The sequence below is a fragment of the Hyperolius riggenbachi genome, chromosome 1 (genome assembly GCF_040937935.1).
Source record: "Hyperolius riggenbachi isolate aHypRig1 chromosome 1, aHypRig1.pri, whole genome shotgun sequence".
Taxonomy (NCBI): domain Eukaryota; kingdom Metazoa; phylum Chordata; class Amphibia; order Anura; family Hyperoliidae; genus Hyperolius; species Hyperolius riggenbachi.
In genome coordinates, this window is record NC_090646.1 from 52,634,091 (window position 1) to 52,655,884 (window position 21,794).

Here is a 21,794-nt window from a genome sequence, read left to right on the forward strand (position 1 = left end):
GAGTGTGAGGAGATCATTGGTGGAGACACGGGTGTGAGTTGGAAGGAGAAGAGGATTGTGAGGAGAGCACTGGTGGAGACATGGTTGTGAGGTGTGAGGAGAGCACTGGTGGAGACATGGGTGTGAGGAGAACACTGGTGAAGACACAGGAGTGTGAGGAGAGCACTGGTGGAGACACGGGTGTGAGGAGAGCACTGGTGGAGACACAGGTGTGAGCTGGAAGGAGGACAGGAGTATCAGGAGAGCACTAGTGGAGACATGGGTGTGAGGTGGAAGGAGCACAGGAGTGTGAGGAGAGCACTGGTGGAGACATGGGTGTGAGGTGTGAGGAGAGCACTGGTGGAGACATGGGTGTGAGGAGAACACTGGGGAAGACACAGGAGTGTGAGGAGAGCGCTGGTGGAGACACGGGTGTGAGGAGAGTACTGGTGGAGACACAGGTGTGAGGTGGAAGGAGGACAGGAGTGTCAGGAGAGCACTAGTGGAGACACGGGTGCAAGGTGGAAGGAGCACAAGAGTGTGAGGAGAGCACTGGTGGAGACACAGGTGTGAGGTGGAAGGAGCACAGGAGTGTGAGGAGATCATTGGTGGAGACACAGGTGTGAGGTGGAAGGAGGACAGGAGTGTGAGGAGAGCACTGGTGGAGAGACAGGTGTGAGGTGGAAGGAGTACAGGAGTGTGAGGAGAGCACTGGTGGAGACACGGGTGTGAGGTGGAAGGAGGAGAGGAGTGTGAGGAGAGCACTGGTGAAGACACGGGTGTGAGGTGTGAGGAGAGCACTGGTGGAGACACGGGTGTGAGGTGGAAGGAGCACAGGAGTGTGAGGAGAGCACGGGTGTGAGGTGTGAGGAGAGCACTGGTGAAGACACAGGAGTGTGAGGAGAACACTGGTGGAGGCATGGGTGTGAAGTGTGAGGAGAGCACTGGTGAAGACACAGGAGTGTGAGGAGAACACTGGTGGAGACACGGGTGTGAGGTGGAAGGAGCACAGGAGTGTGAGGAGAGCACTGGTGGAGACACAGGTGTGAGGTGAAAGGAGCACAGGCATGTGAGAGCACTGGTGGAGACACAGGTGTGAGGTGAGCACTTGTGGAGACACGGGTTTGAGGTGGAAGAAGGAGAGGAGTGTGAGGAGAGCACTGGTGGAGACACGGGTGTGAGTTGGAAGGAGAAGAGGATTGTGAGGAGAGCACTGGTGGAGACACAGATGTGAGGTGGAAGGAGGACAGGAGTGTGAGGAGAGCACTGGTGGAGACATGGGTGTGAGGTAGAAGGAGGAGTGGAGTGTAAGGAGAGCACTGGTGGAGACATGGGTGTGAGGTGGAAGGAGGAGTGGAGTGTAAGGAGAGCACTGGTGGAGACACAGGTGTGAGGTGGAAGGAGGACAGTATTGTGAGGAGAGCACTGGTGGAGACACAGGTGTGAGGTGGAAGGAGGAGAGGAGTGTGAGGAGAGCACTGGTGGAGACACAGGTGTGAGGTGTGAGGAGAGCACTGGTGGAGAGACAGGTGTGAGGTGGAAGGAGCACAGGAGTGTGAGGAGAGCACTGGTGGAGACACAGGTGTGAGGTGGAAGGAGCACAGGAGTGTGAGGAGATCATTGGTGGAGACACAGGTGTGAGGTGGAAGGAGGACAGGAGTGTGAGGAGAGCACTGGTGGAGACACAGGTGTGAGGTGGAAGGAGTACAGGAGTGTGAGGAGAGCACTGGTGGAGACACGAGTGTGAGGTGGAAGGAGGAGAGGAGTGTGAGGAGAGCACTGGTGAAGACACGGGTGTGAGGTGTCAGGAGAGCACTGGTGGAGACACGGGTGTAAGGAGAGCACTGTTGGAGACACGGGTGTGAGGTGGAAGGAGCACAGGAGTGTGAGGAGAGCACGGGTGTGAGGTGTGAGGAGAGCACTGGTGAAGACACAGGAGTGTGAGTAGAACACTGGTGGAGACATGGGTGTGAAGTGTGAGGAGGGCACTGGTGGAGACATGGGTGTGAGGTGGAAGGAGCACAGGAGTGTAAGGAGAGCACTGGTGGAGACACAGGTGTGAGGTGTGAGGAGAGCACTGGTGAAGACACAGGAGTGTGAGGAGAACACTGGTGGAGACACGGGTGTGAGGTGGAAGGAGCACAGGAGTGTGAGGAGAGCACTGGTGGAGACACAGGTGTGAGGTGGAAGGAGCACAGGAATGTGAGAGCACTGGTGGAGACACAGGTGTGAGGTGAGCACTTGTGGAGACACGGGTTTGAGGTGGAAGAAGGAGAGGAGTGTGAGGAGAGCACTGGTGGAGACACAGGTGTGAGGTGTGAGGAGAGCACTGGTGAAGACACAGGAGTGTGAGGAGAGCACTGGTGGAGACACAGATGTGAGGTGGAAGGAGGACAGGAGTGTGAGGAGAGCACTGGTGGAGACATGGGTGTGAGGTGGAAGGAGGAGTGGAGTGTAAGGAGAGCACTGGTGGAGACACAGGTGTGAGGTGGAAGGAGGACAGGATTGTGAGGAGAGCACTGGTGGAGACACAGGTGTGAGGTGGAAGGAGGAGAGGAGTGTGAGGAGAGCACTGGTGGAGACACAGGTGTGAGGTGTGAGGAGAGCACTGGTGGAGAGACAGGTGTGAGGTGGAAGGAGCACAGGAGTGTGAGGAGAGCACTGGTGGAGACACAGGTGTGAGGTGGAAGGAGGACAGGAGTGTGAGGAGAGCACTGGTGGAGACACAGGTGTGAGGAGAGCACTGGTGGAGACACAGGTGTGAGGAGGAGAGGAGTGTGAGGAGAGCACTGGTGGAGATACAGGTGTGAGGTGGAAGGAGGACAGGAGTGTGAGGAGTGCACTGGTGGAGACACAGGTGTGAGGTGGAAGGAGGAGAGGAGTGTGAGGAGAGCACTGGTGGAGACACAGGTGTGAGGAGGAGAGGAGTGTGAGGAGAGCACTGGTGGAGACATGGGTGTGGGGTGTGAGGAGATCACTGGTGGAGACACGGGTGTAAGGAGAGCACTGTTGGAGACACGGGTGTGAGTTGGAAGGAGGACAGGAGTGAGAGGGGAGCACTGGTGGAGACATGGGTGTGAGGAGAGCACTGGTGGAGACGGGTGTGAGGTGTGAGGAGAGCACTGGTGGAGACATGGGTGTGAGGTGTGAGGAGAGCACTGGTGGAGACATGGGTGTGAGGAGAGCACTGGTGGAGACATGGGTGTGAGGTGTGAGGAGAGCACTGGTGGAGACACGGGTGTGAGGTGGGCAGGAGGACAGGAGTGTGAGAAGAGCACTGGTGGAGACCCAGGTGTGAGGTGGAAGGAGGAGAGGAAAGCACTGGTGGAGACACAGTATGTTGAAATGGTGGCATGGATGAACACAAATGTGTTAATAGTGGCGAGACATTGGTGGAAGGGGACTTTGGTTGAGCCATGAGACTAGGAAGCAGCACTGATATATGTCTGACTTTTTTCCTGTAGAAAATAGTTGTCACGCTTTTTCTGTAGCTAAGTGTGCCTATGATAGTGGAGAAGTATGGTGGTGAGTCCTCTTCTGTGACAGATCAGTCCTGGAAATACATCCAGTGACACAAGTATCTGAGGCTGCCACTCTCCCCGGCACAACCTCTGTGTTGCACAACTCTGTCTTCAGGCCATGCTTGTCTCGCTGCTGAGAGCTCACATTGCTGGCGGGAAGGAGCAGCGGCATGTTCAGCGCAGTCCTGTTTAGTCTGGACCCGAGTCATATTCCTATTCTCTCTCTGGTGTGTGGAATGCCTGTCACTGATCTGTCATCAGCTACAATCACTTTCTCCTCCACATTCCCTCCACACAGCACTAATCTGTTTACTCGTTTCTTGCTACTTGACCTTTTGGAGCTGGTCTTCCTCTCTTCCCGGGAGTAAAGAGTCGCTCCAGACTCATTTATGGATAACGTTGTCTGTGGGAGAGAACCTCTGCCAGGCTGTTTCTGAGCTTTAGACCCAGTTTACATTGAAGCCTTTTAAACACCACATTTAAAGTCCTTAAATGGCCATGATTTGAAATTCATGGTCTTGTGCCAATACATACGAGAGGCGTTGTAGGGCATTCTATTTAATGGTGTCCAAGTGATGAGTCTGGAGACAGCTTACCAAGAGTGACATGCAACAGACACCATGACGGCCACGGTTTATCCACGCGATATACTGTGAATGCACTGTTGTGGATTTGGGACTAATGAGAACCTGGCCTAACATGACCAAATGTAACCTGTTTAGGCTAGGTTCACGCCGAATGCACAATAGTGCGTTCATAGTGCATCCATTGTGGATACGCTGTACTTGTCACGGTGTCTGTGTCATTCACGTTACCCTCCAATGTGCATCTAGTCCGATCTGCTGCCACTTGAGTCTTTAGCCATGTGGGGCAAGTGCTGCAATATGGATGGAAGCCCCAGAACTATCCATTGGGGTGAAATGAACCAGTGGGAATCCTTCCCAGGGAGGATTCTCAATGGTTCAATGTCATGTAGGACTTAAAGTGAACCAGAGACAAAGTACCCTCATGTATTTTACCATATATATCAGTGGGAACATTAGAGAAAACACCTACCATGCTCTCTGCTTCATCCTTCACTGCTCAGCCTGCTTGTTATCAGTTCTGATAAAATCCCCAACTGAGCATTCAGTCTGGCTTTGCTCAGGAATTATTATAGCTACTCATGGATAAATTAACAAGTGTGGCCATCTTGATGGCCATGAGCAAGGAATGGTGTCCAAGCGTGATAAATCACATTTTATATGGCCTTCAAGTCTCCCAGATCTCAGTCCAATCCATGGATCCTACAATATTAGGTGTATACAATGAGGTAGAAGGAAGGTAGGCTTACACTCAAAGTTGGCTAAAGGCAGCATGACCTGGATTGCTCAGTCGCAGTGTGCGCTTGCAGAATCAAACTGAGCTAAGTAGTAGAAAAGCGCTGTGCTCCAGAGCGCAATGCTTGCAAATTTAATGACATCAGAGTCACCTACAGACAGCAAAGTAACGGGGAGTAACTGACGGCCTAACAGCCGTTTCGTGGAAAAAGCAAAACACTTCCTCCCCTCTGAGGAAGCGGTTGCTGATCCCACGAAACCGATGTTAAGGCCATCAGTTACTTCCTGTTACCTTGCTGTCTGTATGTGATTCTAATGTAATTAATATATTAGGAAGGTTGTTTTATCTGGTCAGGATACATGCATCGGGTATTTCTTTTTCTTCACTTTTAGCTCACAGCTACTCTTTAAAACAGGGGTCAGGAACCTTTTTGGCTGAGAGAGCTATAAACGCCACGTATTTTAAAATGTAATTCTGTGAGAGCCATACAGTATGTTTCAAACTGGGACAGTGTGCATGCGCAGCAGAGGGCTCATGTCCCTGTTGCCATGGTGATGTGTATACAATTGATCCGCTGTGCAGCGGCAGTGTCAGACACGTCTTCAGCTTCTCTTGGGTTTCAGCAGCATCAGCAGTTTCCCGAGAACCAGACAGGAGAAATACCGACTAACGGCTTGTACAATTAGCTAGCTGACTTGGGGGTTGATTCACTTTGTAGGACGAGATCCCTGCACTTTGGCCCAATAGGCTGCCTGTCAAGTGACAGATAGGGATCGCCCTTTCTAGGAGAACTCACGGAGAAGCATGTGATCAGTTTGATCAACTGATAGATTTGTAAGGCTCTCATTTGCTGGTCATGATCATGTGTTAAACCAGGAAGTCATCACAGCAAATCAGAACGTTACAAATCTATCAGCTGACCAAACTAATCACATGCTTCTCCATGAGTTCTCCTAGGCAGGGCCATCCCTCGTGACAGACAGCCTATTGGGCCAATCAAAGTGCGGGATCTCATCCTACAAAGTCATTGGACCTGACAGGGTGCATGACGGGACAATTGGAGCAGCTTTTCGTTTTGGGGGGAACGCAAGTAGGCAGTGTGACTTAGTGAATCAACCCCTACTGATTTGTCCGTGAGCCAGATGTAGCCATCAGGAGCCACATCTGGCTCCCGAGCCATAGGTTTCCTACCCCTGCGTAAGTGTACCTGAGGGGAACCTCAGATCAGAGGACGCAGACTTACTTAGCCTCTGGATTCTGTAGATGCTTCCCACCCTGTTTTCTGGTCCTCCATTGCTACTTGTGGATGTCCAAAAAAATGCAACAAGGGCTTGTTGGATTGAAGATCAGGGTTGTGCTCCTTCAGGAATGAGTGTGGCCATACTACACCTCAGTGAGTACAGGCACAGTAAGCTACACTCATGCATGTAGAGGAGCGCGGCCTAGATCTTCCGGCGGGCCCCGGCAAGCAGCGGTGAGGAGAACACAGGAAGCCTCTACAGCAGGCATGTCCAAAGTCCAGCCTGGGTGCCAAATGCGGCCCGTCGAGCCATTTCTGATGGCCCCCAAAAGTGCTATTGGCCTAAAAAGTTTGGCCGCCCCTTGGTCTACGGCTGTGGCCGGCTCTGCCTCTCTCGGCTCTTCTTACTCAGTAAGCCAGCACCTATTCAGTAAGGAGTTTTTGGCAAGACTCTGCCTACGTAGTGTGCGCTAGTGGCTGCCTCACAAGTACTTTGAGTCTGACAGGAGAAAAGCGCTATACAAATATAGGAATTATTATTTCCATTCGGGCAGCAGGCCGTAGCTGTGGTGCCTCTCACAGGAGCCAGCAGCAGTAACAGCCACTGATTAGCAGCTGCCATTGTGCTAACTACACACGGTATTTGGGTTATTTCCTGTGGACATTTTTTGGCAAAATGTCACAGGTATAGTGTGTCTAACGGCAATCAGCAAATATTATGTTTCATTTTGCTAGTTTGGGCCCGTAGCACTCTTAAAGAGAACCTGTAACAAAAAAATTCCCCTGGGGGGGGGGGTACTCACCTCGGGAGGGGGAAGCCTCAGGGTCCCAATGAGGCTTCCCCCTCTGCTGTAGCTGCAAGCAATCCAGCACTGGCTCCCCCGAAGTGTCCGGCAATCCTCCCTCAACAAGCCTGATAAGCGCTGATTTATTTACCTTCCCTGGCTCCAGCGGGGGCGCTGTTGTGGCTCTCCTCACGGAGATAGGCGAAAATAGCCGATCTCCATTGGGTCCGCTCTACTGTGCAGGTGCAGGAGATTTGCGCCTGCGCAGTAGAGTGGGCCGACAGTGATCTGCTATTTCGGCCTATCTCCGAGCGGAGAGCCGATAAGACGCCTGCGCTGGAGCCAGGAAGGTACATATTTACATCCCCGCTGATCGGGGAGCTTTATCGCCGCCTCGGGACCGAGGAGGACGGGGGAAGCCTCAATAGGATCCATTGGTTTCTCCCACCCGAGGTGAGTACCCCCCAGGGGAGGTTTTTTTGTTACAGGTTTTCTTTAATAATGGCGATATGACCCTTGGCCTAAAAAGGTTGGCCACTCCTGCTCTACAGGATCCAGAGGCTTCCCTCTTCTTCTGTAAGTATGTGTTTTCTTACCCAAGGTTTGCCCTTAGGTTCTCTTGAAGTTCTCAGCTGTTCCCCAGCCTTGGAGAGCTTCAGCAGAGCAGGCTGTTTGTGTTATAAGCGCCTGTGCTTGTCAGTGTCTCTGGAATCCCAAGCCTACACTTGTCAGGTGTGTTTATTTGCTGTTTGTGGATGGTGCAGAAATGCTTTGATCTTGGAAATTGATTGGGGGAGATTGTTTTGCCTTCCGCCGGCCCGAAGCCGTTGCACTTTGTGTGCGGCGGCTGAACTGGACTGACAGGGATTTTTTCTTTCACCCCCAGATAACTATGTAAAATAAATGCAGCATTTGTCCAGGAAGAGATGCGTCTGTGTATTTTCATGTGCAGATTAATATTCCGTTCCTCTCTGTGAATTCCCCGGACGGTATGTCAGATCGGCAGCCCGAGCCAGCTGTACAGTGTAATCACTTGTAAGGCGCTGGCGTTGTGCGGAAGCCAGGCATACAGGTTCACCGGCGGGTGAACGGGCTGAGTTCACGTAGAGGTGAAGGCGCAGAGAGTGACTCAGCTCAGGATCCTCTGTGTGCCACAAGCTATGTACATACACACCCTCCTCGTCCTCCGGCTCCTGCAGCTCTGTGCAGGTGCACAGCGACGCCGGCATCCGAACAGGAATTCCTGCCCTGATCACTGTTGCAGGAGCACGCCGAGCTGCTCTGCGACACTCTAGTAATACGGCTGCTAGTTTCCAGTCATTGGGCCAGATTTATCAAGAGTGTCTGAGACAAAATATTAGTAGGTTTTTAGAAATCCATGCAGAACTGTCTCAGGCATCTTAAGAAATCATTAGATAGTGCAGATTCCTTCTAAAACTGTTAATAGGAGGAGCTAGGAAGGTCTCTCAGATAGTGCAGTGTGTGAGGGGAATTGCTGTTGCTGAGGTAACCAACACACCTGCTGTATTGATAGCAGCAGGCTCTGAGGAGGAATTCAGCAGGTGGGAGGAGCACATCAAAAATCATGTCTAGTCTGCACTCTGCAATCATGTCTAGCCTGCAGTTCTACATCTGTAGAACTGCTATCAAGCAATTCTTATTCTGCGCCAGTTTAGGGATGGATTTGCACTTTTCTTAACTGTAGTGCAGCTCTGGAAATTCATGCTAAATTGCCACTATTACCTAGGATTTAAGAAGGTTCTCATCATGCAGAACTGTTCTCCCTGCTGGTTAGAGCAGATTAACCTCCTGAGCGGTATGGACGAGCTCAGCTCGTCCATCACCGCCGGAGGCTGCCGCTCAGGCCCTGCTGGGCCGATTTTCTTCAAATAAAAAGCAGCACACGCAGCCTGCACTTTGCCAGCCGCGTGTGCTGCCTGATCGCCGCGAAAGAGGGTCCCCCCAGCCGCCTGAGCCCAGCGTAGCCGGAACAAAAAGTTCCGGCCAGCGCTAAGGGCTGGATCGGAGGCGGCTGACGTCAGGACGTCGGCTGACGTCCATGACGTCACTCCGCTCGTCGCTATGGCGACGATCTAAGCAAAACAAGGAAGGCCGCTCATTGCGGCCTTCCTTGTTTATTCTGGGCGCCGGAGGCGATCGGAAGAACGCCTCCAGAGCGCCCTCTAGTGGGCTTTCATGCAGCCAACTTTCAGTTGGCTGCATGAAATAGTTTTTTTTTTAATAAAAAAAAAACCCTCCCGCAGCCTCCCTGGCGATCTCAATAGAACGCCGGGGAGGTTAAGAAGAACAAACTGTCGGTAATGCATTGATAAATCTCCACCACTGTTCCTGCAGCTTCTCCAGCTATCATCACTTAATATTTGGCCCAACCTTTATTGCGCATCTTACAGAGCAACTGTAACGAGAGGTAGATGGAGGCTGCCATACTTATTTCTTTTTAGGCAATACTAGTTGCCTGGCTATCCTGCTGATCCTCTACATCTGAGGCTCTGTCCGTTCTACACTCAACGTTAAACAGACAGTGAACAGCTCCTTCATTTATTAAATAGGAGCTGTTCATACTGGTTACGCTGCAACAGATCTACATCTGAGGCTCTGTCCGTTCTACACTCAACGTTAAACAGACAGTGAACAGCTCCTTCATTTATTAAATAGGAGCTGTTCATACTGGTTACGCTGCAACAGATCTGCGGGATCCATTGCAGTAAGCGGACCGCACTTATGTGCAGTCCCTGATAATCCTAGGCAGGCAGATGCGATCCCCCATATAGCCTATGGGGAGTGCATCCACCCCGGTCTCTAGGCGGACCATCGGAGCGGACACTACACCGTCCCGCTTAGTTGGCTGCACGATGGTCCAGCACACGTGGGAACAAAGCCTGATACATTTAGCCATAGACCCTGAACAAGCATGTAGCAGATCGGGTGCAAAGCAAAATTCAGTTTTTTCGAAGGAGAAACTGAAACTGATCATTGTTGACATGGGCTGCGGCAGTGGGGGTTAACTCTACTTGGTCGCCACCTCTGCTGCCAGGGGTCCATACCCCTCTACATTACCCCGATACTTCCTCCTTCCTGCTGTGAAGTATCGGGAAGATGTAGAGGGGTGTGGAGAAGTGGCAATCAAGGTGAGTTACCCTCCACTCCCTTGTCCCACATTAGCGAATGCTCAGTTTCATTTTCATCTCAGGCGAATCCCGGGGTGCTGCTAAGTTTTATGTGGCACCAAGCAGCACATCATTTTTAGCCCCCTCAGTCAGAGGCCCCTTCACCCATAATAGTAGGTAGCCAAAGGTGTGTGTGTGCCCCTCCAAATAGAGCAAATAAAGGACAAAGTTCCGCACAAAATCCTTAGTTGTGTGCTATGATTAAGGACCTGTGAGTCCGAAACATGTCCGCTCTTTGGCTGTACGGCTTTTACCTGTATCAGTAAGGTTGGGACTTCATTTAACGAAGGATTTTGTGGGGAACTTCGTCTTTTTTTGCTGCATATATGGGTCAAGTCGCCTAGCTCCAGCACTATCCTAGTGTCCGAGGTGCAGCGGATTTCACCTACTTGCTCCCCTCCAAATAGGTAGCATTCCAGCATAAGTAGGTAGCCGAGGTGTCCACCTCTCTGTATAGGTAGCCAAGATGTCCTCAGAGCATAGGTAGGCATGTCCAGTATAGAAAGCCACCCCCCATATAGGTAGCCAACCCAAGTATAACTAGCCGAGGTGTCCACCCTGTATAGGTAGCCAAGATGTCCTCAGAGCATAGGTAGGCATGTCCAATATAGAAAGCCACCCCCCATATAGGAAGCCAACCCAAGTATAACTAGCCGAGGTGTCCACCCTGTATAGGTAGCCAAGATGTCCTCAGAGCATAGGTAGGCATGTCCAATATAGAAAGCTACCCCCAGTATAGGTAGCCAACCCAAGTATAACTAGCCGAGGTGTCCACCCTGTATAGGTAGCCAAGATGTCCTCAGAGCATAGGTAGGCATGTCCAATATAGAAAGCCACCCCCCATATAGGAAGCCAACCCAAGTATAACTAGCCGAGGTGTCCACCCTGTATAGGTAGCCAAGATGTCCTCAGAGCATAGGTAGGCATGTCCAATATAGAAAGCTACCCCCAGTATAGGTAGCCAACCCAAGTATAACTAGCCGAGGTGTCCACCCTGTATAGGTAGCCAAGATGTCCTCAGAGCATAGGTAGGCATGTCCAATATAGAAAGCCACCCCCCGTATAGGTAGCCAACCCAAGTATAACTAGCCGAGGTGTCCACCCTGTATAGGTAGCCAAGATGTCCTCAGAGCATAGGTAGGCATGTCCAGTATAGAAAGCCACCCCCCGTATAGGTAGCCAACCCAAGTATAACTAGCCGAGGTGTCCACCCTGTATAGGTAGCCAAGATGTCCTCAGAGCATAGGTAGGCATGTCCAATATAGAAAGCCACCCCCCATATAGGAAGCCAACCCAAGTATAACTAGCCGAGGTGTCCACCCTGTATAGGTAGCCAAGATGTCCTCAGAGCATAGGTAGGCATGTCCAATATAGAAAGCCACCCCCCATATAGGTAGCCAACCCAAGTATAACTAGCCGAGGTGTCCACCCTGTATAGGTAGCCAAGATGTCCTCAGAGCATAGGTAGCCATGTCCAATATAGAAAGCCACCCCCAGTATAGGTAGCCAACCCAAGTATAACTAGCCGAGGTGTCCACCCTGTATAGGTAGCCAAGATGTCCTCAGAGCATAGGTAGCCATGTCCAATATAGAAAGCTGACATCACCCATAGGCTGCAACTGAATTGTAGACTAACAGAGGCATGCAGAGCTCCACAGGGCTAAATACATGCCTTGAATGCAAATCAGATGCAAATCATGTACTAGTCCTAATCTATAATTTGAATGCTAATTGATGCACATGGATGCAGCTAGCCATAAGTATACTTACAGGAGTTTTGTACAGCAGGAGACATTGGCAGTGCTTCCAAACTGAGGCTGCACCCGAATTGACTACCTGCAATAGATGTGCAGAGCTCCACAAAGTGGACTAAAATACACAACTTGCATTCAAAACAGGTACAGCAAAGGAGGACGTTAGCTTCAGTATAAATAATATGTGCACAAATTATTCCCTACTAGACTTCCCCACGGTGATGACAGGTCCTCTCGGGGAAGACGTACCGCTAGTCTAACGATAAAAACACTATTTTTTCCTAGTGCTGCTAGTCATAAAATGGTATACACATTTCTCTCAAACAGATATCAAACAAATGACAGCGCTCATAGGCTGCAACTGAATTGTAGACTAACAGAGGCATGCAGCTTCTGTTTGGAAGCGCTGCCAATGTCTCCTGCTGTACAAAACTCATGTAAGTATACTTATGGCTAACTGCATCCATGTGCATCAATTTGCATTCAAATTATAGATTAGGGACTAGTACATGATTTGCATCTGATTTGCATTCAAGGCATGTATTTAGCCCTGTGGGGCTCTGCATGCCTCTGTTAGTCTACAATTCAGTTGCAGCCTATGAGCACTGTCATTTGTTTGTCTGTTTGAGAGAAATGTGTATACCATTTTATGACTAGCAGCACTAGGAAAAAAATCGTGTTTTTATCGTTAGACTAGCGGTAGGTCTACCCCGAGAGGACCCGTCACCACCGTGGGGAAGTCTAGTAGGGAATAATTTGTGCACATATTATTTATACTGAAGCTAACGTCCTCCTTTGCTGTACCTGTTTTGAATGCATGTTGTGTATTTTAGTCCACAATTGTGGAGCTCTGCACATCTATTGCAGGTAGTCAATTCGGGTGCAGCCTCAGTTTGGAAGCGCTGCCAATGTCTCCTGCTGTACAAATATAGAAAGCTACCCCCAGTATAGGCAGCCAAAGGCGAACACGTTGGATCCAGCGCAGGAGATTTGGGCGCAGCCAGCGCCACCATAGACCATAATAGGAATAACGGCTATAGCGGCACACAATGAGTAACTTCGGCACCGTCAGAAGAAGGAGATGAAGTTACTTTAAAAACACTGTAATTCGGCCGCCAGCAATAGCTGGAAGCCGAATTATATCATGCCCTACCATCCATGTGTACCTGGAGGGGGAATAGTAATTAACGCCACTGGGGCTTGTGCAGGAGCAAGATAAGCCCTATATATATCAGCTGTATCCTGCACCCAAGTCTCCCGGCGACTATTTCACTCGTACTGTACTGGCCAGAAGTGCCCTCCAGTATAGGCGGCCGCCACCCACAGTATAAGTAGGCAAAGGTGTGTCCCCAGCATAGGTAGCCACCCACTGTATAGGTAACAAAAGATGCCTTCCCCTTCACCCCCCCCCCCCCCCAGTATAGGTAGCCACAGGTGTGTCCCCGGCTAAGGTAGCCTCAAAGAGAGGAGACTAGCACACAGTAACCATGCGGCACAATTCAAATGCAGAAAAATTATCTCACTTCTGCATCGGAAGTGGTCACTGCGCTGCTCTCTCCTCTGAACTGAGGTCTATATGACGGGGAGGCAGCGGCGGCCATACAGGTCACAGACAGCATGAGGCCCCTGCTGTGGGTGAGGCCCCAAGCTTGGTTCACCTTGGCCTAGCAACACCCCCACCCCCACTCTTCATTTGTGTGGATATTTCTTCCACCTCATTAAACCTGAAGAAGCTGCTTGGTGGGGGTGAGGAAATGTCTTCAAGAACACGCACAAAGTTCTCTAGTTAAACTAGCGTTTTGATTTTTTTTTTTGTTTCTTTTTTTGTCTTTTCATTGGCTCACCATGACCTGAACAAGTTCCAGCCTTCACAGAAATAAAAACCTGGAAGTGCTTGGGACTCTTCTCTCTGCCCTGCCTAGAAGTAGAAATAGCCACAGTTACCCTGTTACTGAACAGAGGAAAATCAGTTTTTTTATATTGGCATTGCTCATCCTATTTTATATGCATTATATCTGGTTTGTGTTTTCTTGTGACTTGTTTTTGTGCTTCCGCCCACCTGTCGTCGTCATTGGATTTTGTCACTTTCACCGGGCTGGCCTGTGGCTGGTCTGATGTCGCCACGCACAATGAAACCCGCCATTAATGATGTGCTTTGAGATGCAACACCCGTCCCCTCCCCTCCCTCCCTCCCTCGCACTTTGACATTTCTCCGCGTGATTGACAGGAACTGACATCCGCCCAGCCAGAGCTGCGTTGTTAATCCCACACTCAAATAGGATTTCGGTAAATACATTTTTCTCTGAGTGTGTGTCCTGTCACGTTTGATATATGGCCCCCGAATCGCACAGACGGCAGGCTTTAAAGAATTGATGGTATTTGCACATTTCGTTTTGGAATCTTCCCCAGAAGGTACAGACTGAAATTTTCAGATTCCCGTGACTCTCGGAGGCCTGCACACTCAAATTTTATTATGTTTTTTTGGTTCAAAGGTGAAAAGTTTAAGTGGAATATTCAGAGAGAAGCTCCTGGCAAGATGTTATTGTCGTAAGATGACAGTCTGGGGTCGGAGTGTGCCGAAGAACAGTTGAGAAGCGAGATCTGTCTCTTAAGTCCCTCCATCGTTTGACATTTAGCTGATGGAGTCAATAAGAATAATGAACATGTGTAGATGTCTCGATGTGTAGATCACGTTACTGCGTGTTTTTCTGTTGGGGTTCCTAAAGGTTTCTAGACAAAATTACCTAATGGGAACAATGTGGCGACTTTCCGCTATGGTTCAGGTAGCCACGCCAAATTCCATGGATTGGACCACTTGCCGAGGTGTGGTGCACAGCGCAGCTTTGGGCAAGTTCGGCATCGAGGCAAGGTTTCACTCACTTGCAGTGCTGCAGAATAGAGATGGGCCGAACGGTTCGCCGGCGAACGGTTCCAGGCGAACTTTGGGGGTTCGCGTTCGCCTGCATCAGGCGAACTTTTGCGGAAGTTCGATTCGCCCCATAAAGCTGTATTGAGCAAAATTTTTCGCCTCCATTTTACTGTCAGCAGACATGTTATTGTGAAACACACTGCTTAAGACCCCACCCACCCACCCTCCCTCCCTAAAAAGCTAGGTCCTTTTATACCATTTGACTCAGTTGTCTGCCTACACTAATTAGTTATGGGACAGCTGCTACACACTCTGCTAGGGAGATTTTAATTGGCCTCCCTCCTCCCTCCTACCCTTCTACCTATTCCCTCCTCCCTCCTCCCGGAGGGAGGAGGGTCTCTTCTGCCAGGGAATTATACTATTTTAAAAACCAGTATACATCATACCATAGCCGGGAATCGAACCCAGATCTCACTGTGTGGTGGGCACGTCACCCTAAGCACTGTACCACTACAGTAGTAAGTGAAGCTTGCCTAAAATTTAACATTTATGCTCAACGCAATAGAACCATTAGGTTGCTTAAAGGAGAACTGTAGTGAGAGGTATATGGAGGCTGCCATATTGATTTCCTTTTAAGCTATACCAGTTGCCTGGCAGCCTTGCTGATCTATTTGGCTGCAGTAGTGTGAATCACACCAGAAACAAGCATGCAGCTAATCTTGTCAGATCTTACAAAAATGTCAAACACCAGATCATACCATAGCTGGGAATCGAACCCAGATCTCACTGTGTGGTGGGCACGTCACCCTAAGCACTGTACCACTACAGAAGTAAGTGAAGCTTGCCTAAAATTTAACATTTATGCTCAATGCAATAGAACCATTAGGTTGCTTAGAGGAGAACTGTAGTGAGAGGTATATGGAGGCTGCCATATTGATTTCCTTTTAAGCTATACCAGTTGCCTGGCAGCCCTGCTGATCTATTTGGCTGCAGTAATAATAATCCAAACATTTGTATAGCGCTTTTCTCCTGTCAGACTCAAAGCGCTCAAGAGCTGCAGCCACAGGGACGCGCTCAAGAGGCCACCCTGCAGTGTTAGGGAGTCTTGCCTTGAACTCCTTACTGAATAGGTACTTGACCTAGCCAGGATTCAAACCCTGGTCTCCCATGTCAAAGGCAGAGCCCTTAATCAGTACACTATCCAGCCACTGTAGTGTGAATCACACCAGAAACAAGCATGCAGCTAATCTTGTCAGATCTTACAAAAATGTCAAACACCAGATCTGCTGCATGCTTGTTCAGGGTCTAGGGCTAAAAGTATTGGAGGCAGAGGATCTGCAGGATAGCCAGGTAACTGGTATTGCTTAACCACTTGCCGACCGCACGCTTATACCATGCGTCGGCAAAGTGGCAGCTGCAGGACCTGCGACGCAGTATTGCGTCGCCAGCTGCAGGCTGATTAATCAGGAAGCAGCCGCTCGTGCTCGTGTCTTGGAGGAGGGAGGGAGGGTGGGTCCTCCAGCAATGATGTGTATTTCACTCAATTAGGTGTGGCTCCAGGTATTAGAGCTTTTGAAACATGTTTTCTATCATTTTTCCAGCTGATAGAATGTTTTAAAACTTTGAAAGTTCGCCTCCCCATTGAAGTCTATTGCGGTTCGCAAACTTTTTCGCGAACCGAACCTTTTGCGGAAGTTCGCGAACAGGGTTCGCGAACCTAAAATCGGAGGTTCGGCCCAACTCTACTGCATAAGTCAACAAACTTTATTAATCGTTATATAAGATTGTCAGAGGTGCTCAAGGGAATTAAAACCACATTAAAACACTAGGAGTGTAAGTGGATGTGTCTCCCTGCTGAGACACATCAGCCACTACCAGGAAGAGATCATTATTTTTTGACACATACTGTACAACAATGCATTATGTGGGTCAGGCTCACTTGGTCAAGTTACAGTGGAGTGGTTGAACCTTATGTCACGTGAGCACCTGTGTGATGAAAACACTTAATTTAATTATATAGGTCTTATGATTGGCCAATTATTGACCAATATTACCCTTTTCATGTAGTATGAGGGCCAACATATTTAGTACTAGCTGGTCGCCCGGCGTTGCCAGATTATGTATTTGGCTGGTGTTGGCTCTGCCCACTTTTTCTAACCCTAACACACAATTACTCAATGACCAATTTTGTGAAATTTGTGAATAAAACAAATCTGATTGGCTGTTTGTGGCTCCACCCCTTTTCTGAAATTTTAACCCCAGTCACCCAAACACAAACTGTACCAGGTTTGAGGCTTGTGCCATTAACAGTGCAAGAATGGCAGCAATGAAATATTTTCCATTGAAAATTAATTTGATTGACTTATGTAGGCTCCACCCACTTTTCTGAATATTAATCCCAGTGACCAGCTGTGCAAAGTTTGAGAGCCCTACCTACCAATAGTGTAAGAATGGCTGCAGTTTACATTTTCACAGTAGAATTTATATTTGTCTCCACCCACTTGTGACCGGCGTTGCCCGCTTATGTATTTGGTTTGTGTTTGCTGTGCCCCTTTTTCTAACCCTAACGCACAATTAATCAATTACTCAATTACTTAATGACCAAGTTTGTGAGCTTTGCGATCTTTGGCATCAATAATGTGCATTGGAATGAAACAAATCTAATTGGCTGTTTGTGACTCCACCCCCTTTCTTAATTTGAACCCCAGTCACCCAATGATCAAATGTACCTGGTTTGAGGCTTGTGCCATTAACAGTGCAAGAATGGCAGCAATGTAAATATTCCCCTTGAAAATCAATAGGTGAATTATGATTGGCTTTTATAGACTCCACCCACTTTTCTGAATATTAGTCCCAGTCACCCAGTGACCAACTGTGCAAAGTTTGAGAACCCTACCATTAAAGAGACTCCGTAACAAAAATTGCATCCTGTTTTTTATCATCCTACAAGTTCCTAAAGCTATTCTAATGTGTTCTGGCTTACTGCAGCTCTTTCTACTATCACAGTCTCTGTAATAAATCAATGTATCTTTCCCCTGTCAGACTTGTCGGCCTGTGTCTGGAAGGCTGCCAAGTTCTTCAGTGTTGTGGTTCTGCTATGAACTCCCCCTTCCAGGCCCCTCTATGCACACTGCGTGTGTATTATTTAGATTAGTGCAGCTTCTCTCTGCTCTATTATCTTTTACAAGCTGGATAAATCGTCCTCTGAGCTGGCTGGGCTTTCACATACTGAGGAATTACAGACAAAGGCAAAGCTGTTTGCAGGAAGAAACGAGCAGCCTGAAACTTCAGTGCATGAGAACTGCAGGGGGAAAGCAACACACAAATGATCTCTTGAGATTCAAAAGGAAAGCTGTATACAGCCTGCTTGTGTATGGATGTATTTTCTATGTGTGGACATACTGTACATCAACCTACTTCCTGTTTTGGTGGCCATTTTGTTTGTTTATAAACAAACTTTTTAAAACTGTTTTTAACCACTTTTAATGCGGCGAGGAGCGGCGAAATTGTGACAGAGGGTAATAGGAGATGTCCCCTAACGCACTAGTATGTTTACTTTTGTGCGATTTTAACAATACAGATTCTCTTTAACAGTGTAAGAATGGCTGCAGTTTACATTTTCCAGTGAAATTTGTATTTGTCTCCGCCCCCTTTTTGGTTATGGGAATAAAAAGTACCCTATACTTCATTCCAGGTAATGTACTATGTGTGTGCCAAATTTCATTCAAATACGTTCAGCCATGTTTGCGTGATCGAGTAACAAACATCCAAACATCCGATCTTTCCCATTTCTAATATTAGTAGGATATTGTGAACAGATTGTGTAGGTAAACTCTCATACTACATGGAGGTGGTAAAATTGGGCAATCAAAATTGCATGTGTGTACCAGGCTTTACTCGGCCGTTTGAGGTGCAGTTTGGGAGCGGGATCCTTGCAGGGCTAAACTGTGAAAAATAGCTGTTCTCCATATAAATTCAAATGGCTTCAAATACCACCTTTATGCCGACGACACTCAGATTTACCTCCATACCCCCGATCTCTCATCCACCACCATGAACAAGGTCTCCTCATGTCTCTCAGCAATTTCCTCCTGGATGTCTGCTAGGTTCCTGAAGCTTAGCCTAGACAAAAACTGAGCTCCTGATCTTTGCACCCCATGCTGCTGCACCCCTCCCAGATTTCCACCTCACAATCTACCACACAACCATTTGCCCTACCTCCCAGGCCCGCTGTCTGGGTATCACCCTGGACTCTGACCTCTCCTTCATCCCCCACATCTAAAACCTCACCAGAGCCTGCAATTTCCACCTCAGTAATATCTCCAAGATCCGCCCCTTCTTAACCCCGGACACGACTAAGCTGCTCATCCATACCCTCATCATCTCCCGCCTTGATTACTGTAACTCCCTCCTGTTCTGGCCTTCTCTTGAAATGCATTTCCCCTCTTCAATCAGTGATGAATGCGGCTGCAAGACTTATCCATTTCCTTGCACAGCTCCGCATCCACATCTCCCCTTAGTGAATCCCTGCACTGGCTCTCTATCGGTTTCAGGATTAGTTTCAAGATTCTATGCCTGGCGTATAAATCTGTGCACAAAACCTGCCCTACCTACATCTCGGGGCTTGTTCACAGGTATACACCATTTCATCTCTTCCGGTCCTCCAATGACCTTCGCCTCACCTCCCCACGCATTTCCCACTCCCATGTGCGCCTGCAGGATTTCTCAAGAGCCGCCCCCACCCTCTGGAACGCCCTTCCACCACCCATCAGACTTGCTCTCTTCTTCCACACATTCAAGCAATCCCTTAGATTGTAAACCTCTGGCAGGGTCTTCCCTTTCCTAGTGTAATCTACAGGATCATGTGCTCCTTTCCCATGACAGCCCTGTACTTGTATTACTGGGCCTAGTAACCAGCCCATAATCGCATGATCAGTATCTTGTACCATTTCCCTGGTGTAACTTTGTTCTCTGTTGTATAACCTTGTTACGTCTGTCATTCTTGTATCAATGTATATATTTATTGTCCAGCTCTGCGTAATATGTTGGCGCTTTATAAATACAATAAATAATAATAATGAATTCCACAAGGGTTTAATATGAGTGTATTCAGCCTCCCCCAATCCTTATTTGAAACCTATCTGAGTTTTTTAGGGCTCTTTCACATCAGACAACGCGAACAGGAGCCGTTCTCCTGCATGCGTTGTCTGCCTGCGGCGTGTCGTCGGGTATCTGCGGTGGTAGCTGGTAATTAAACCCGACGGAAAACGCCGGCTCGCGGGTGCGTTGGAGGAAAAACTGCGCCCGGGTGCGTCAGAACCGCAACGCATCGAAACGCAGCGTCGAGTGTGAAAGGTAAAATGAAAGTCTATGGACTTTCATCTTACCTTGGTTAACGCAAACGGCTTCCGTTTGCGTTAACGCACAAAGTCTGCCCTAATGTGAAAGAGCCCTAAGGGAATGACAAAAGGTTCTTAATGTGCTTAGAGTAACTAAAGATGTCCCCAAATGCCCATACCATTCGTCTTGGCAGGTGTGACAAGCTGCCCCACCCATCTGCAGTAAAAAAAAAATGTTTATCATAGTTTGTGCTTCACTGTCATTTGTGTGCATATGCTGCGAGTCTAACACATTCTTGTATGTCACAAATTTTGCAGTACGTCACAAAAAGATCACAGAGTATGCCATGCCTTCCCACCCAATCGTGCTTGTTTGTGAGCGCGTCACCTGGGAACAGGGGAGCGGATGGTTCGATGCCATCTTAATGGTTAGCTGTCTGCTATCTGATTATTCAACATCTCCAAAATTCCCCAAACTTGTCATCACATTCAGGGGTGTATAGCCAGCTTCAGGATAAGAATACGGTACATTGCGTTATTTATTGTATTTCTAAAGAGCCAACATATTACACCGCACTGGATAATAAAGTTCAGAACAGTATAGAGAGAAAGGCAATGATGAAATAGAGTAGGCTGTGTATGAAAAGACATAGAACACAAAGCAAATGCATAATATGGAATCCATATGCAAGTTGATACTAGGATCCCGTTCAGAATTCTAAGCGAACCTGAAATAATAAACTGATTGGATAAACAAATGTATCTGTAGAAATACCGTAATTCGAAATACGCTAATTCTAATATCGTTTTTTGGGCGCGCACAGCAGAAATTTGGGCACCTGAGAAATAGCAGGCACTGGGTCCATCTAACCGAGCATTTTTGTTTTTGAAAATTAGAAAGTTATAGTTTTTGAAATCTTTTTTTGTCTTTTGTTTTTACAAATCTTTTGTTTTGGAAAATTGTTTTGAAATTAGCGTTTTGACAATTATAAGGTTAGGAAAGGGGGTTTTAGAGGTAGGCATCAGGAAGGGGGGTTTAGGATTATGCTTCAGGAATAGGAGTTTTAGGGTTAGGTGTTAGGAAGGGGTATTTAGAGTTATGTGTCAGGAGGGGGGTTTAGGGTTATGTGTCAGAAGGGGACAGGAATAGGGTTATGCGGCAAGAAGGAGGGGGGGTAGGGTTATGTGTCAGGAAGGGGGGTTTAGGGTTAGGCATCAGGAATGCTGGTTTTAGGATTAGGTGCAGGAAGGGAGGTAGGGTTAGGCACCATGAAGGCCTGTTTTATGCTTGGGTGTCAGGAAAGGGGTTTTAGGGTTAGATGTCAGGAAGGGGGGGGGGGGTTAGGATTATGTGTCAGGAAGGAGGGTTTAGGGTTTGGCATCCGGTGGGGGGGGGGGGTTAGGTTTTTGCGTCGGGAAGGGGGTTTGTAAGGTTAGTCATCAGGAAGGGGGGCTTTAGGGGTCAGGAAGGCAGGTTTTCGGGTTAGGTTTTGAAGGGGGGGGGGGGGGGGGTTCTGTGGGGGAGTAAGGTTAGGTTTCGCTGTAGTATTACCAATGTTTTACTATTGTCATTACCACTGTAAATATTTTTTTCTTTTCATTTGGCGCCCAATTCACAAAAGTATTTATTGTTTATACTTCTATCGGCTTTCCCCAGCGGCCATTTCCTGCAGCACAAACCTCCGGGGCTACAAGCTGTGAGGTGAAAGCTCTGTTGATGCCCTGTGTCACTGAAGTGTGAATAGCAGGGCCCGAGCGGAAGCAGTAGTCTCGTGTGCACACTCCTCTACAGCCCGTGG

The 21,794-nt window shown here is 48.5% G+C and overlaps 1 protein-coding gene across 2 annotated transcripts in view; it reads left to right on the forward strand.

Moving 5' to 3' along the window:
* EXOC6B (exocyst complex component 6B) overlaps nt 1–21,794 on the forward strand; it is a 416,257-nt gene that overhangs the window by 378,673 nt on the left and 15,790 nt on the right. The gene's annotated exons all lie outside the window — the stretch shown is intronic.